This window comes from Leucoraja erinacea, chromosome 1 (assembly GCF_028641065.1).
Source record: "Leucoraja erinacea ecotype New England chromosome 1, Leri_hhj_1, whole genome shotgun sequence".
NCBI classification, from domain to species: domain Eukaryota; kingdom Metazoa; phylum Chordata; class Chondrichthyes; order Rajiformes; family Rajidae; genus Leucoraja; species Leucoraja erinaceus.
Genome location: NC_073377.1, coordinates 11,844,453 through 11,861,116, shown reverse-complemented (window position 1 = coordinate 11,861,116; position 16,664 = coordinate 11,844,453). Strand labels below are relative to the sequence as shown.

Below are 16,664 nucleotides of genomic sequence, written 5' to 3'. Positions count from 1 at the left end.
CGCCACAGGCGCCGCCAAAGATCCTGTAGCAGAGCCTGCTATAGGATCTTTGGGCGCCGCCATTCGGGTGGGCAGGTGGGATGCGTGGGCGGGTCTTCCTGTTGTGTCGCCCGTTTCCTGTTCGCGATCTGACCCTTCTTCAGACCAAAGATGCTGCTTCAGACGAAGAATCAGGTGAAAGGGAAATGAGAGATATAGGCGGTGATATAGAGATGTATAGAACAAATAAATGAAAGATGTGCAAAAATGTAACGGTGATTAGGGAAACAGGCCATTGTTGGCTGTGGGGTAGATGATATATAGGGTGATTTCACTAAAGGTCACTGGAGCGTAGATCCGCACCCACGTGACCAAAATTCTCAAGTGGAGGACACTCGAGGGTTCCGGTAAATCAGTGGATGGTAATTTCGCATTTTCCCAGATTAAAAACATAGAAAGAAGAGGTTTGAAATTTGTGCCAGTCGGGGTGACCGTTCCAGCTACTTAGATTTACAGGGAAAAAAAATATTGCAAGTGAGGTAAATTCAAGAGGGAACTGAAGGTGCCAAACCGCCGGAAGTGAACAGCCGACATTTGCTGTGGATATTTAAAGGTCCAAAATATCGGGAATTATCGCGTTTGCTCGCTGAATTTCATCAAAAGTAAGGCATTATTGACTTACTTTTGATGAAATTCAGCGAGCAAACGCGATAATTCCCGATATTTTGGACCTTTAAATATACGCTCCAGTGACCTTTAGTGAAATCACCCTATAGACAAACTCACCAGGATGACAATGAAACTAGTAGCAATGTTACAAAATTTTGAGATTTAAAAAATCAAGTCTGTAATTTATCCCATCAGATAAAGCATAAAAAGAAGTTTAATTTGACACCTAATTCCCTTTCATATCTCAAGTATTTAAAAATTTATGGCCATTTTCATACTCGGAAATTAGCATCTTGTTCCCTATTGATTTTCTATGGACATAACAAAAAAGCTGTGATCGTGTGCTGTCAATAGGCCATAACCTTCTTAAAAATTAAGAGAACTGAATGAAATTTTCAGTTATCGTAGATTGAACCATTCTGAAACAAACATAAAATAATCTAACTTGGATGACCTGAAATTAAAGCATATAATTAGGTAGTTACCCAAGTGTAGCTAATTTCAAACTTCAATTACTAGATCTAAACATCTATCCATTTCTTAATAAATGATTAACGTTTTTAAATAGCCCAAGTGTCCAAATAATATTCATAAATAATTCACAATAAAACATGATTTTAAAATCTCATTTACATTAATTTATAGGCCAAATGGAAGGAATTTAGTGTTCAATTGCAGTAAATTAAAGTCCATTTTAAATCAGCTTTCTAGTGGGATCCTGTGAACGCGCTGGTTTAGAACGTTCACATTGCGCTGGATTTGTGCCCTCAAATGCCCAGAAAAATACTGCGGGATATAAAGAGCCCAAAATGAACTACCCGCTATAGAAAACTTTATATACAGGGTTCTTAAGAAGCCCCTTTTAATGTAAAAATAAGGTACATACCTTTAATTGTTTGCTTTATAAAACCCTGGGGCTGCGAGAGGTCGCGGGTTTAGAGAGTGATTTTTAAACTACTATAACTATTATACAAGGCCATAAAAACTAATAATACCTTTTGCGACGGGGACTTTCAGCGATTTTTCGTTAATGATTTACTAGGCTGAACATTTTCGATTGCAACAGCCTAGTAAAAATCGCGTTTTAAACCCTCCCCCTCTAAACAGCGCCAAAATCACGCACACGGGCTGGGGCAGATTCTCAACGACGATTCAGGTAGGTTTTGCAACATACCTAAAACTAGTACAACGTTTAAGAAAGAACTGCAGATGCTGGAAAATCAAAGGTAGACAAAATTGCTGGAGAAACTCAGCATCTATGGAGCGAAGGAAATAGTCAACGTTTCGGGCCGAAATGGGTCTAAAGAAGGATTTTGGCCCGAAACGTTGCCTATTTCCTTCGCTCCATAAATGCTGCTGCACACACTGTGTATCTCCAGCAATTTTGTCAAACTAGTACAACGACTGGGGGCGGTGGAGGGACAGAGAGTGAGGGGGTGCAAGGGTTATTTGAAGTTGGAGATACCAAAGATAGACACAGCATCCTGGAGTAACTCAGCCGGACAGGCAGCATCTCTGGATAGAAGGAATGGGTGACGTTTCATGTCGAGACACTTCAGACCTTCAATATTCATATCGCTGGGGTGTAAGCTGCCCAAGTGAAATATGAGGTGCCATTCCTCCAATTTGCGTTTGGCCTCACTCTGACAATGGAGGAGGCCCAGGACAGAAAGGTCCGTGTGGGAATCAGAGGGGGAGTTAAAGTGTTTGACAACCTGGAGATCATGTGGGCCTAGGCGGAATGAGCGAAGGTGTTCAGCGAAACAATTACCGTCTACGTTTCAGTGTCTCACAGCTCTTCGGCCCAACTTGCCCACACTAACCACATGTCCCATCTACACTATTTCCACCTGCCTGCGTTGGGCCCATATCCCTCTACCTATGTCTACCTATCCATGTACCTGTCCATTTCTTAAACGCTATGATACTACCTGCCTCAACTACCTCGTCCGACACCTCGTTCTGAACACCACCCTTTGCGTGGAAAAAGGTTACCCTTGTGGTAATCTTTACCCCTTCACCTTAACCCAGCACAGACACAGGCCCTCCGGCCCACCGAGTCCGCACTGACCAGCGATCCCTGAACATTAATACTACCCTACACATACTAGGGACAATTTTACATGTATACCAAGCCAATTCACTTACAAACCTGTACATCTGGAGTGTGAAAAGAAACCGAAGATCTCGGAGAAAACCCACGCAGGTCACGGGGAGAACGTACAAACTGTACTAGCAGCACCCGTAGTCAGGATCGAACCCGGGTCTCTGGTGCTGTAAGGAAGTAGCTTTACCGCTACACCACCTAGATTTAGACATAACCACTGGAGATTATACACAGGGGTCAAGCTGCTTCTGTAGCAGCGCCGCTGCCTGAGGTGAACCCTGAACGCAGGCCGCCATCTTAATATGATGCCGAGGTTCCATCCCAACCCTACTGTTGTGTGCAGTCGTGACTCCAGTGCAGTAATTTTCTTTCTTCTGCACAGCCTAAAGTTGTAGATCAAGGGTAGACATCCAGGCCAGGACAGCATCAGTTACTTGGTGGATGGCTTTGATGTCCCCGGGGAAAAGCCTCAGTGGGCAGTCATTCTCCATGTGTGGGATAGTCTGGTCTGGATGTCCACAGTCGCAAGCAGGGCTGTATGTCGTCCCCCACTTATGCAGGTGCACAAACAAATAGTGCAGTAATAGTTTAGGTTCATTATTGTCAAGGGCACTGACGTACAGTGAAAACTTTTACCTGTGATGAAATCAAAGAACACTATACATGAATACAATCAAGCCATACACAGGTAGGTCGGAAGGAACTGTGTATGCTAGTTTACACCGAAGATAGACAAAGCGCTAGAGTAACTCAGCGGTTAAGGCAGCATCTTTGGAGTGAAGAAATGAGTGATGTTTCGAATTGACAGACAGTCATGGGAGAGGGAAACTAGAGATATGGTAACTTGCAGCCCGGGTGATAAGGGTTAAGGGGAGAAGGCAGGAGAATGGGGTTAGGAAGGAGAGATAAATCAGCCACGATTGAATGGCGGAGTATACTTGATGGGCCGAATGGCCTAATTCTTCTCCTATCATTTATGACAACCCAGCAGTATTCCTCTAACTTCAAGTAGTACATTGGTTACTTTACTTACTAACCAATATAGTGCTTTATTATTATAAGCTCCGCCTACTACCACACCATTCATTTTATTACAACCCGACATGTGCTGCCAGTCAGTACTGCTGCACGGTACGAGTAACATGCTGTAGTGTGTTATATACGTTACTCAATAAATATTATTTTACCAGATCTGTGAGTATGTGTGATTTACTCAACATGGTGTCAGAAGTGGGATTGTGGGGGGAGAGAGAAGGGGGGTCAGTTGGATTTAGACCATATCTTCCCGCTACCTCGTAACCCTTTGACTTTCGAAGTTCGGCGTGAATCAGGTAGTATGGGCAAATAGGAAGTGGAGCGCGATATTGTTTATCCGGCCAGCCATGCCGGATGACTGAAGACAGTAGCTGTAAAGTTGTATCCGCAGCCATATGCTCTGCCAGGTTGCTGAGGCATTCTGTAGGTACGTACGACACCATCATTACTGTGAACTGGTCATTTTCAGACGGCTGTTCATCGCAGGTTTGAACTTTCTCACGCACAAATTTGGTCATTCTGGGCCAGAAAAACATGTAGATTGGTTACTTTACTTACTAACCAATGTAGTGCTTTATTATTATAAGCCCCCCCTACTACCACACCATTCATATTATCACAACCCGTTGTGCAGCCAGTCAGTACTGCTGCATGATAGGAGTAACATGCTGAAGTGTGTTTTATACGTTACTCAATAAATATTGTTATATATCTGTGAGTATGTGTGATTTACTCATCAACTTTGTGGCGATCTACGCCAACGTGGTCCACGGCAAACTGGACCAGCGAAACTAACCACTGGAGATCGGTCGGTCCATCCATTGGCAGAGATATCCGATCACAGGACCTCAGCATTATGGCTGGAACTCTGCAGGACTGGTGTAATGGGCGTGATGTTGTTTTAGCTGGTATTGAAGACCAAATTGGACACTCCGATCAATATAAAGAACATCAGCAAAAAGTTAAACATCAAGTGGAAAATGAGGTCTCCAACCTGCGTAAAACGCTGAAGGTCACAACCGGAACGGCAACCCAGGAGGCTGAACAGAATCTGATGGATTCACACGAACCCCCCCTCCCAGAGGAACTGAGGCAGGACGGCAAGATAGCAAGAAAACATCAAAAGTCAAAGGTTACGAGGTAGTGGGAAGATAGGGTCTAAATCCAACTGACCCTCCCCTCTCTCCCCTTCTCTCTCGCCCTCTATCTCTCGCTCCACAATCCCACTTCTGACACTATGTTGAGTTAATCACAGATCTGGTATAACAATATTTATTGAGTAATGTATACACACACTACAGCATGTTACTCCTACTATGCAGCACTACTTACTAGCAGCACATGTCGGGTTGCTATAATATTAATGGTGTGGTAGTAGGCAGAGCTTATAATAAAGCACTACATTGGTTAGTAAGTAAAGTAACCAATCTACAAAGTAACCTTTGCTTTCACTCTCTCACTCCCCACACTTGTTCTACAACTTGTCTCGCCCCACAGCTATTAATGGACGATTCTTATGTTTATCACTTATATGCAGGTAGATCAAAGAGAAAAATTGCCCGAGTGCAGAATGGAGTTTCTCAGTATTGTAGCGTAACAATTCCGCAATGAGGTCAGTTGGAAAATTGGGGACTGTACCCTAGCTTATGTAAGGTCCGTTCAAAAGTTTGATCAGTGGAAGAAGCTGTAGCTAGGTCTGATGTACATGATTTAAAGCTTCTTTATGATTGGTAATGTTTTCAAGACTCAATCTTCTGCCTAATGGGAGCAAAGAGAAGTAAGAATGACCGAGGTGGGTATGGTCCTTGTATATGTTAGTTGTTTTCTCGACGCAGTGAAGTGTAGATGGAGTCTATAGTAGAGACTGTATAGAGATGTTATGCATCCTGACAGTAGGCAATGTGGACATTAAGTTCCACTTTTCATGTATGTTTTATGCTGGCACTTGTGCGGTGGAAGTCTTTAATTACATCCATTTAACAGCGAAGAAAATACAAGTATCGAAAGTGATAACACTACTATCCATCATCCTATTCAATTCCATTTAGCAAAAGACAAATGGTTTTATTCGTTTTTCATAAGGGAAACATTTTCTGAAAAGTAATTCTGTAATAAACAACATTGAAAATAGTAAAAGGCCTGATGTCAAAGGAAACATTGGTATGGATAGATTGTCTGGCTAGCAACAATCAGAGAACAGAAATTGGGGTTTTCTGGGTTGACAAGAAGCAATGCATGGTGTGACACCCTAATCGGTGCTCGGGCTTCAACACTTGAAGAGACCTACAGTATGGCTGCTAATGTTTCTTTTAAATTCCCAAAACATAAAAAGCTGGAAAGACTCAGCAGTTCAGACAGCGCCTGTGGAAAGAGAAACAGCTAACGTTTCAAGTTCCAATTCTTCATCAGATCTTGTTTTTATTTCATGCTTGGGAAGGGGGCATTACAGGCATGTAAACATGCTTGGCTTATCCATAACTGCACATCACCTGGAAACCACCAACTTTAAATTCTACAGTGCTCGTGAATCTACCCCCAGTACTTTTTGATGGGAAGTTCCAGAGTGTAAACCAGTGACAATCATGGACAGGTAATGTATTGAGAAAATAGACAGATCTAGGATAAGATAGATTGATGTCAGGATGGTGTGTAACCCTCCTAATGACAATTTCTCCCTCCCACCTTTACAGGCAGGGTTCAAGATTCTGACCAACTTAGGGGTGAAAGCATTTTTCCATATTTCTACTTTCTATCTGGACATTTTTTTTGGTTCTTCATTCTAACATGTACTAGATTAACCACCAGATGTGAAGTTTAGCATATAAATTGAATTTGTGTGATAAAGGTAATTAGTAGTATATTGATTTACATTAACAATATGTCTAATTAATATTTGACATTCCAATGTTTTGCATCTTTTTACAGGTAATCAGAAAGTCTTGTGTAGATATTACAAAGGTTTAGTAGCTAAAAGCTGCCATGAGACGAGTTCCAGCTTATGGAGGACATGGGGATTGTCCGGCGGTCGGACAGTCCTTGGGCTTCCCCGCTGCACATAGTACCCAAAGCATCCGGGGGTTGGAGACCTTGCGGTGATTACAGGCGTTTGAATGCAGTAACCACAACAGATCGGAACCCAGTCCCAAACATTCAGGATTTCTCGGCTCATCTGGAGGGCAGAACCTTTTTCTCGAAGGTTGACCTTATTCGCGGGTATAATCAACTTCCGGTCCATCTCGACGACGTCCCTAAGATGGCCACCATCACCCCTTTCGGCCTTTTCGAATGGCTAAGAATGCCTTTTGGCCTGAAGAACGCTGCGCAGGCGTTCCAAAGGATAATGGATCAGGTCGGTCGGGGTTTTCCATTCATATTTATCTACCTCGATGATATTCTGGTGGCCAGCAGCTCGCAGGCAGAGCACGTCAGGCACCTCCACCTGCTTTTCGAATGGCTGTGCAAACACGGATTGGTGATCAACCCTGCGAAGTGCCAGTTCGGATTGCGTTCCATTTCTTTCTTGGGTCACAGCATTACCTGCCACGGCGCGCAGCAGCTGCCCGAGAAGGTCGACGCCATCCTTCGCTTCCCGAGGCCCCTATCCATCAAGGGCCTGCACGAGTTTATCAGGATGGTAAATTTCTACCACCGATTAGTCCCATCAGCAGCCGCCATCATGCGGCCGTTGTTCCAATGCTTGATCAGTAAGCCTAAGGACCTGGTCTGGGCCAAGGAGGTGGAGAAGGCATTCGAGGGGGCTAAGACTTCATTGGCCAACGCCACTATGCTAGTACACCCTAGGCCGTCAGCCCAAACAGCCCTCACTGTGGACGCTTACGACGTTGCAGTAGGCGCTGTCCTCGAGCAGCACATAAGTAGTCGCTGGGTGCCGCTGGCATTTATCAATAGGCAGCTGCGAGCCCCCGAAGTTAAGTATAGCGCTTTCAACCGGGAACTCCTTGCGCTCTACCTAACAATCCGCCATTTTCGTTATTTCCTGCAGGGGCACGCGTTTACAGACCATAAGCCACTTACGTTCGCATTGACCAAGGTATCTGATCCCTGGTCTGCCAGACAGCAAGGGCACCTCGCCTACATTTCTGAATTCAGGTCTAATAATCGGCATGTGGCAGGGAAGCTGTCGGATCTTCGACACTATCCACAGCCTAGCGCACCCGTCCATTTGTGCCACCTCTGCCTTGGTCGCGGCGAAGTTCGTCTGGCATGAGTTGAGGAAGCAGGTCGCAACATGGGCCCATTCCTGCATCCCATGCCAGACTTCCAAGATGCAGAGACATGTGCGCCCGCCGGTGCAGGACTTCGCCGTCCCGGACGGCACGTTCCTGCACATCCATGTCAACCTGGTGGGTCCCTTGCCGTGTTCGCGCAGGGCTATTCACTTACTGACTATCGTGGACAGGTTTACCAGGTGGGCGGAGGCAATACCGTTAACAGTTACCTCCGCTGAGGCGTGCGCGAGGGCCATTGTCTCGAATTGGATCGCTCGTTTCGGGGTCCTCTCTGATATCACTACCGATCGTGGGGCCCAGTTCATGTCCTCCCTGTGGAGTGGTATGGCACAGCTGTATGGCACGAAGCTGCATCAGACCACCGCGTATCACCCAGAGTGACCACTCTGCATCTGAGCGTTTCCACAGGCACCTCAAGTCGGCGTTGAAAGCTCGGCTCACCGGCCCAGATTGGGTCGACCAGTTGCCTTGGGTTCACCACGCCTAAGGAGGACCTTAACGCCTCCTTGGCCGAGTTGGTTTACGGCTTGGTTTTGCGAGTTCCTGGGGATTTCCTGCCCATCCCCCAGGATCAAGAGGTCCCGGCTTCGGCGTTGTTAGCGGACCTTCGCGAGCGGGCGTGCGCTTTGGTCCCGGTTCCCACTTCCCGGCATGGTTCGTCTTCGATACATGTGCCTACTATGTTACAGGATTGTGCTTATGTTTTTCTCCGTAAAGATGCTCACCGCTCGCCGTTACAGCGGGTGTACGAGGGCCCATACATAGTGCTGATTACTGGTGCCTCGACGTTTATGTTGGACATAGGTGGCTAGGAGGAGTTTGTCTCCGTGAACAGCCTTAAGCCAGCACACGTTGACGAGGATAGCCCAGTGACAGTGGCTACTCCACGGCGTAGAGGACCTCCACCGGCCGTTTTGCCGCCCTCTGCACCTGTTACCCCCGGTCATGTTTCTCCGGTCCCCTCCATTACGCCCATCCCTCTTTCGCGTTTTTCGCATCGCCTCCGGTTCTGTTTTGCCAGCCCCTACTGTTACGCTCGCCCAGCGACCTCCGACTCCGCGCTCCGGTCGAACCGTCCGGTTACTCGTGCGTTTCCGCACCGCGGATTCTGGGGGGGGCCATGTAGCAGCGCCTGCTGGCGCACACAGGTATCATACCTGGCGTTCCGAAGCCGCGGTCACGTGACTCGGGAGGGGCTGCTTGTTTTCACGCGGTTTTGCTTTCGCGTGGCAGTTCAGCACTGACCGATGTAATAATGACAATAGTGTGTGATTAGGAAGACCAGAAACGGAAATTATGTTGTAGATAGCAGCTGGGTTTGAGAGGGTTGGAGTAAAGGAATTAATAATTTCAGGTCAGTGATACAGTATGTACAGAAGAAATTAAGGATAATAATTTAAACACCAATGTTAAAATATGGTTGCGAATAATGGGAAATGTAACACTTTATAAAGGCAGATATACCATTAATGGGCCTAATAATTACTGTCATCACAGTCCTGACCACTCTGTTTTCACCTTGGTGTGATATTACTACTAACAAACCAATCAGCATTAAACATACTATTTATAACTGAAAATTGAGGATCATACCAATGCATTCATAGTTACAAGTGGGCCACAAGAGGACGCTGTTTCAAGGAAGCTAATTTATGAAAATCAACATTGAATTCTCAAATTTTAGGTAACTGATCTACAACCACCCTTCCCCCCATTTCTCCATCCCACACCATTCCTCCGTCCCCCCGTCCCCTCGTCCCCTTTTCCCAGTGGTAAAAAAATTGAATTAGAAATCTGATGAAAATTATAAGAAATAACTCCCAATAGTCTGGGAAATCTGTCGGTCTGCCATATTAATGGAGGTTTTGCCTACAGGATTTAGTCACAGTGTGATACAGTGTGGAAACAGGACTTCATCCCAACTTGCCCACACCGGCCAACATGTCCCAGCTACATGAATCCCACCTGCCAGCATTTGGTCCATATCCCTCCAAACCTGTCCTATCTATGTACCTGTCTAACTAGTTCTTAAATGTTGGGATTGTCCGTGCCTCAACGACCTCCTCTGGCAGCTTGTTCCATCCCCACATCCACCACCCTTTGTGTGAAAAAGTTACCCCTCAGATTCCTATTAAATCTTTTCACCTTCACGTTCATCTTTTCAGCTCCACCAATGCAGCATTTCCTCAGTGCTGCACTGAGGCACCAGCCTGGTTGAGGTACTACAGGATTGTAATAACAACAAAGGACTACCAGGTGGCGCCAGCAATGGCTGCCTTACCAACAGTCTGCCTGTCCCTTACTTCCTTTGTTGTTTGATAGTATGTGTTAAATGTATCTTTTAGTGTCCTTCAGCTTGTTTTATGTGGGTGGGTGGGCGGAGTTGGAGGAAACCTTTTAAAATCTCTTACCTCGACAGAAATGCAACTTTTTTCGTATTGTTTCTCCGTCCGCACTGCGGCCTAACATTGTGGAGTTGGCGGCCTTTGCTGGAGACCGACTTCGGGAGCTCCAACTGTGGGAGTCTGCAGGACTTACCATCGTAGAGCTGGCGAACCCTGTCGGGGATCGACTTTGGAGCTCCAACCGCGGGAGCCTGCGGACTTTTACATTGTGGAGCTCGTGGACTCTCGTTAGAGACTGACTTTGGGAGCTCCAAGCCGCAGGAGCTTCGACCGCCCTGACACGGGAGCTTCGACCGCTCCGACACGGGGGCTTCGATCGCCGGCTGCGGGAGCCTTGATCGCCCTGACTGCGAATGGTTCAACTGCCCCGACCGCAGGAGAATAAAGAGGGAAGAAGATTAGACTTTATTACCTTCCATCACAGCAGGGCTGCCAACATTGGGTGAGAGTTGAGAGTGAGAAATTGCGAGAGACCAAGCCCGAGGGAGCATAGCGACCGGGGGTGGGGGGGGGAGGGGGAGTGGAGGAGGGAGGAGGGTGTCCCCTCTCCCATTGGTACAGAGCTTTTGCATTTTTCAGCTTGAAATTGTGCAATATGGTGCATACTGTAGCGAGTCTTTTAACACACTTGAATGCAATATATATGCTTTAAAGAGTGTGAGAAATTTCTGATCAGCGTGAGGGCGTGAGAGTTTATTCAAATGCGTGATTCGTGAGTTGGCAGCCCAGCATCACAGTGAGGAATGTGGGGAATCCGCTGTGGTGGATGTTTATGTTAACTTTTATGTAGTTGTGTGTCTTGTTGTTTTTTTTTTAAATATAGCTGTATGGTAATTTGAATTTCACTGTGCCTTAATTGGTACATGTGACAATAAACTGACCTTGAACCTTGGAAAAAATGCACTGCAATCTTCAAAGCTTACTTTTTTGGGACAGAAAACAGGATGCTGGACTGAACACTGTGGGTCAAGTGGCATTTGTGAAGGCAAAAGATGAACGTTGACATTTCAGGTGAAGACCCTACATGACTGAGAAGGAAGAGGAAAGATATAGGAGTGGTGGTGTTGGGGGAGGGTTCCGGTGGAATAGTTATTAGTAGCTGATAAGAGGATGGAGGAGATGGGAGGGAAGTTGCTTTTTGTTGTTTACTCTTACCATTAATTATGATTTCCTCCCAATAGGATCACATATTATCTGAATTTAAAAGTTGAAATGTAACAGTTTATACAGTGGTTGTTATAGTACAGGTAGTGGTGCTAGAAAACAAGAAACAATATATCATCTGTAAAAACTAATAGGCTATATTTATTCTTCCAACTTCCACTGTTTTCCTTCTGCAATATATATGGATGACCCCAACGTGCACTCCTCCAGTCAGTAACTGTGCTCAAAAAGATTATACTACGATAATATTGGAGAGCAGCCTGTCTAGTCAGCGTTATTAGTAATGAGCTCACCAGTAACCTTACTGCCACTGCTTACTAGGCATTTTGGACATTTCAATGATTCTGAACCCTGCATTCTGAGGCCCATTTTCCAAATTATTAACTGTGTAAGAGTGCAGTTTGCATTTTTGGAATTACTTTATTACAAAGTGAAATGACTGCAGACGCAGGTAATTAGAAATAAAAGTAGAAAATGCTGGAAAGGCAGGTCAGGCAGCATCTGTGGGGTGACAAAATGGCTTGGTAATAATATTGTCTGTAGGGAGGGCAATTAAAAGGAGGAATAAAACAAAATAACATACGGTCATAAGTGATAGAAGTAGAATTAGGCCATTCGGCCCATCATGTTTACTCCGGCATTCAAACATGGCTGATCTATCTCACCCTCCTAACCCCATTCTCCTGCCCTCCTCATAACCTCTGGTACCCATACTAATCAAGAATCTATCACTGCATTAAAAAATATCCACTGACTTGGCCTCCACAGCCTTCTGTGGCAAAGAATTCCACAGATTTACCACCCTCTGATTAAATAAATTTCTCATCTCCTTCCCAAAGGAACATCCTTTAATTCTGAACCTATGACCTCTAGTCCTAAACGCTCCCACTAGTGGAAACATCCTCTCCACATCCACTCTATCCAAGCCGTTCACTATTCTGTATGTTTCAATGAGATTCTTCTAAACTCCAGCGAGTAACTCCGCTCTCACCCTGGCCACTAACTCTTTGAATCACTTCCCTCTGGAAGGCGACTCTGGACAGTCAAAGCTGCCACAGCCAGACATAAAAGCAGTTTTTTTCCACGAGTAGTAGCTCTACTCAATAACCAACAATATGGAGCCTCCTTTTGCACTGGTAGTTTATTTAATTCACATGTTTAATCAATAATGTTTTTTTATTCATGTTTAATGTTTTATGTGTCATTCTTAACTGTCACTGTATGTCATGTTGACACTTGCGGGCAGAGCACCACAGCAAATTCCTTGTATGTGAATACTTGGCCAATAAACTTATTCATTTACTTACCTGTCTGTTATGGACTTACAGCATATAATACAATAATATTAAAGTTCTGATCATGAGAAGATCACATTTTTTGAATTTTCAAGGCAGTCTGGGTATTTATTACTATTTCCGTCACAAAGGTCAATTTTGTAATTAGCTACTATTAGGTAACTAACTAATATGCTTTAATTACAGGTGAAATGAAAGATAGGAACACCTTTTACATCTTACACAGCAACACCTCCCACAATAAAGAGCTTCTCGCTCACCTGTCTCCACAATACAAACCTGGAACACGGTTTTGAGATATAAGCATTCCACGTGCATCAGCTTCCATTGTTGTGCAATATTCTTGCAACATTTTTGCAACCCCATCCAGATTCCAAACTTCAATGTCACTATCCTTCCTTGCAAGGAATATATTCTTTGAATATTTGGATCAAGGATTGAAATGTCTGCGTTTCAAGGACCATTCAATTGGGGCAGCACAGCAGGGTTGCTGGGATAGCCGCTTCCTCACAGCTCCAGCGACCAATATTCAATCCCAATGTGCTGTGCTATTTGTGTCAACATCGTCCCCACGGTAAGGGTAAGCACCTTCCCGAACCAAAAACCATGGGTAGACAGATCTGTTCGTGTGGCCTTGAATGCTCGTACCGCTGCCTACAACTCGGGCTTGGCATCAGGCAACATGGACGTCTACAAGGCAGAGTCCTACCGAATGCGAAGGGCGGTGAAGGACGCAAAGAGACAAGATGGAGTTACAGATGGAGCAGCAGGACACCAGAAGCCTGTGGCAGGGGCTACGGATTGTAACCAACTACCGAAGCACCGCTACCTCATCCGCATGTGCCGGCACCTCCCTAGCTGACGACCTGAACTCCTTCTACGCTCGTTTCGAGAGGGGCAACACCACTCCAGGTCTGCCGACTATCGACAATACCGACAGCGGGCTGGCTACCGAAGCTGAAGGGAGGAATATGCACACATTCTCGCTGTCCGAGCACGACGTGAGGAGGGCACTGACACGGGTGAACACAAGAAAAGCTGCAGGCCCCGATGGCATCTCGGGGCGAGTACTCAAGTCCTGTGCTACGCAGCTAGCTCCAGTGCTCACTACATTATTCAACCTCTCCCTGGACAAGTCCATAGTCCCTGCCTGCTTCAAAAAATCCATCATTGTAACGGTACCAAAAAATGCCTCCCCAGCCTGCCTGAATGACTACCGTCCGGTGGCCCTTACCTCGGTAGTCATGAAATGCTTTGAGAGGCTGGTGAAGAATCACATCTGCGCCTTCCTCCCTCGGAACATGGACCCGTTGCAGTTTGCATACCGTCCGAACAGGTCCACGGACGATGCGGTCTCCCAGGTCTTGCACACCGCTCTCTCCCATCTGGACAGCCAGAAGGGGGGCTACGTGAGGATGCTGTTCATAGACTACAGTTCAGCCTTCAACACGATAGTCCCCACCAGACTGGCCGGGAAGCTACTGGAATTGGGGCTCAACACCTCCCTGTGTGCCTGGGTCCTGGACTTTCTCACCGCCAGGCCCCAGGTAGTCAAGATGGGAGGGAATACATCGAAGTCCCTCACCCTGAGCACAGGATCGCCCCAGGGTTGCGTCCTCAGCCCCCTATTGTACTCCCTGTACACACATGACTTGTGGCTAGGTTCAGCTCCAATTCAATAATTAAGTTTTCTGATGACACTGTGGTGGTGGGCCTGATCTCAGACAATGATGAGAGGGCCTACCGGGAGGAGGTGGCTGATCTAGCACTCTGGTGCCAGGAGAACAGCCTCCTCTTGAACATCAAAAAAACGAAGGAGCTAATCATGGACTTTAGGAGGGCACATCATCCGAGGACGTACCCTCCATTGAGTATAAATGGGGATCCTGTGGATAGGGTGAACTGCTTTAAATATCTGGGAGTCCACATCTCTGAGGATTTGACATGGTCATCACACGCCTCAGCACTGGTGAGTAAGGCAAGGCAGCGCCTTTACCACCTCAGGCAATTGAGGAAATTCAGAGTGTCTCCGAGGATCCTCCAGTGCTTCTACGCAGCGGCGGTGGAAAGCATCTTGTCCGGGAACATTACCATCTGGTTCGGGAATTGCTCTGCCAAGGACAAGAAGGCTCTGCAGAGAGTAGTGCGTTCGGCCGAACGCACTATGGGAACTACACTCACCCCCCCTGCAGGAACTATACAACAGGAGGTGCAACTCCAGAGCAAACAAAATCATGAGAGACCTCTTCCACCCCTGCAACGGACTGTTCCAGCCGCTACGGTCAGGCAAACGCCTCCGTTGCCATGCAGTGAGAACGGAGAGGTTGAGAAGGAGTTTCTTCCCAGAGGCAATTCGGACTGTAAACGCCTTTCTCACCAGGGACTAACTGTACAGAACGTTTTTCCTTCTATTATTTATTATGTAAAATAATATGTGTGTTATGATTGTGTTTATAATTTGTTTGGTTGTTTTGTTGTTCCGCGAGCATTGCCACTTTCATTTCACTGCACATCTCGTATGTGTATGTGACAAATAAACTTGACTTGACTTGACTTGTGTGGAGTTTGCACGTTCTCCTGTGATTGCATGAGCTTTGCTCAAATGCTCTGATTTTCTCCCAGTTGGTTAATCAGTAATTGTAAATTGCCACTGGTGTGAACTTGATTAGTAGAACCTGAAATTGGAGTGAAATGATGCATCTAGAAACAATAGGATACATGAAAAATTCATGGAGATGTGGGAGCCTACAGAATTGCTGGAATGACCTCCTCCCAATTTGTACGAAAACATGGAAAAAAGAAGGCACACACCATGGGGAGAGACCTCAAGAAGCAGCATGACAGATGAGAAAGTCAAGCATTGACATGTATTGGACAGAAACATTTGTTGCTAGTGACAAGTGGCTGGATTGTTTTCACAACCGTTATAATTTGTATTCAGTATAGTTGATGGGAGAGGCTGCCAGAGCAGATATTGGCATTGCTGCTGCCCAATGTCACCCAGAAGAGCTGCAGATTATAAAGTACAATGGCTATGCAGGAAAAAAAACCACACATTTAATTTTGACAATGGTGGTTAATTGGAAGTGATGAGCAGAATGTGCCTTCATATCGCTGGCCTGGTAAAGGAGACCAAGGAAAGAACCGTCAGTATGGGAAGGAAAGGCAAAATGGTTACTGGGAGCTCCAGCAGGCCTTGGTAGACAGGGGACATGTGTTCAGCAAAATGGTTGTTTTCTTCTCATTGATGTAAAGAGAGCAATGAATGAAGTTGATAAGCTTTGGAGATGTACAATGAGGCAATGAGGGGCAGAAGGTGCCCGAGGGTGGTGTGGGAAGTGGGAAGAGCAGGGTGATAGGGCGAGGATCCGGGGGGGGGGGGGCATCGAGAGCGAGAGAGGAACAAGAAGTGGGCGATTGGGTGGAAAGGGATGAAAAAACCATGTTGCGAGAGAGTGGAAGCAGAAAGGGGTGGAGTCAGGAAGATATGTCTGGCAGCGGGATCACATTAAAGCTGATAGGAATGTCGGAGAATGAAACACTAGCACTTTGTCTGCAAAGGTTGGCTGGAGCTCCTGGTTGCTAATCATTTTAACTCTTCCCATACTCAAATCAACCATTCTGTTCTGGCCCACGTCCATTGCTGGAGCGAGGCCTAACACAAACTGGATGACAGCACCTCATATTCTGCTTGAGTAGCTCACAACTAGTGGTATGAAATTGAATTCTTCAATTCTCTTCTTATCCTTTCTGTTTCCTG

General features: G+C 46.0%; 1 pseudogene; it reads left to right on the top strand.

Moving 5' to 3' along the window:
• Positions 1 to 4,510: 4,510 nt before the first annotated feature.
• Positions 4,511 to 4,962, top strand: LOC129697659 (COP9 signalosome complex subunit 7a-like; annotated as a pseudogene).
• The last annotated feature ends 11,702 nt before the right edge of the window (positions 4,963 to 16,664 follow it).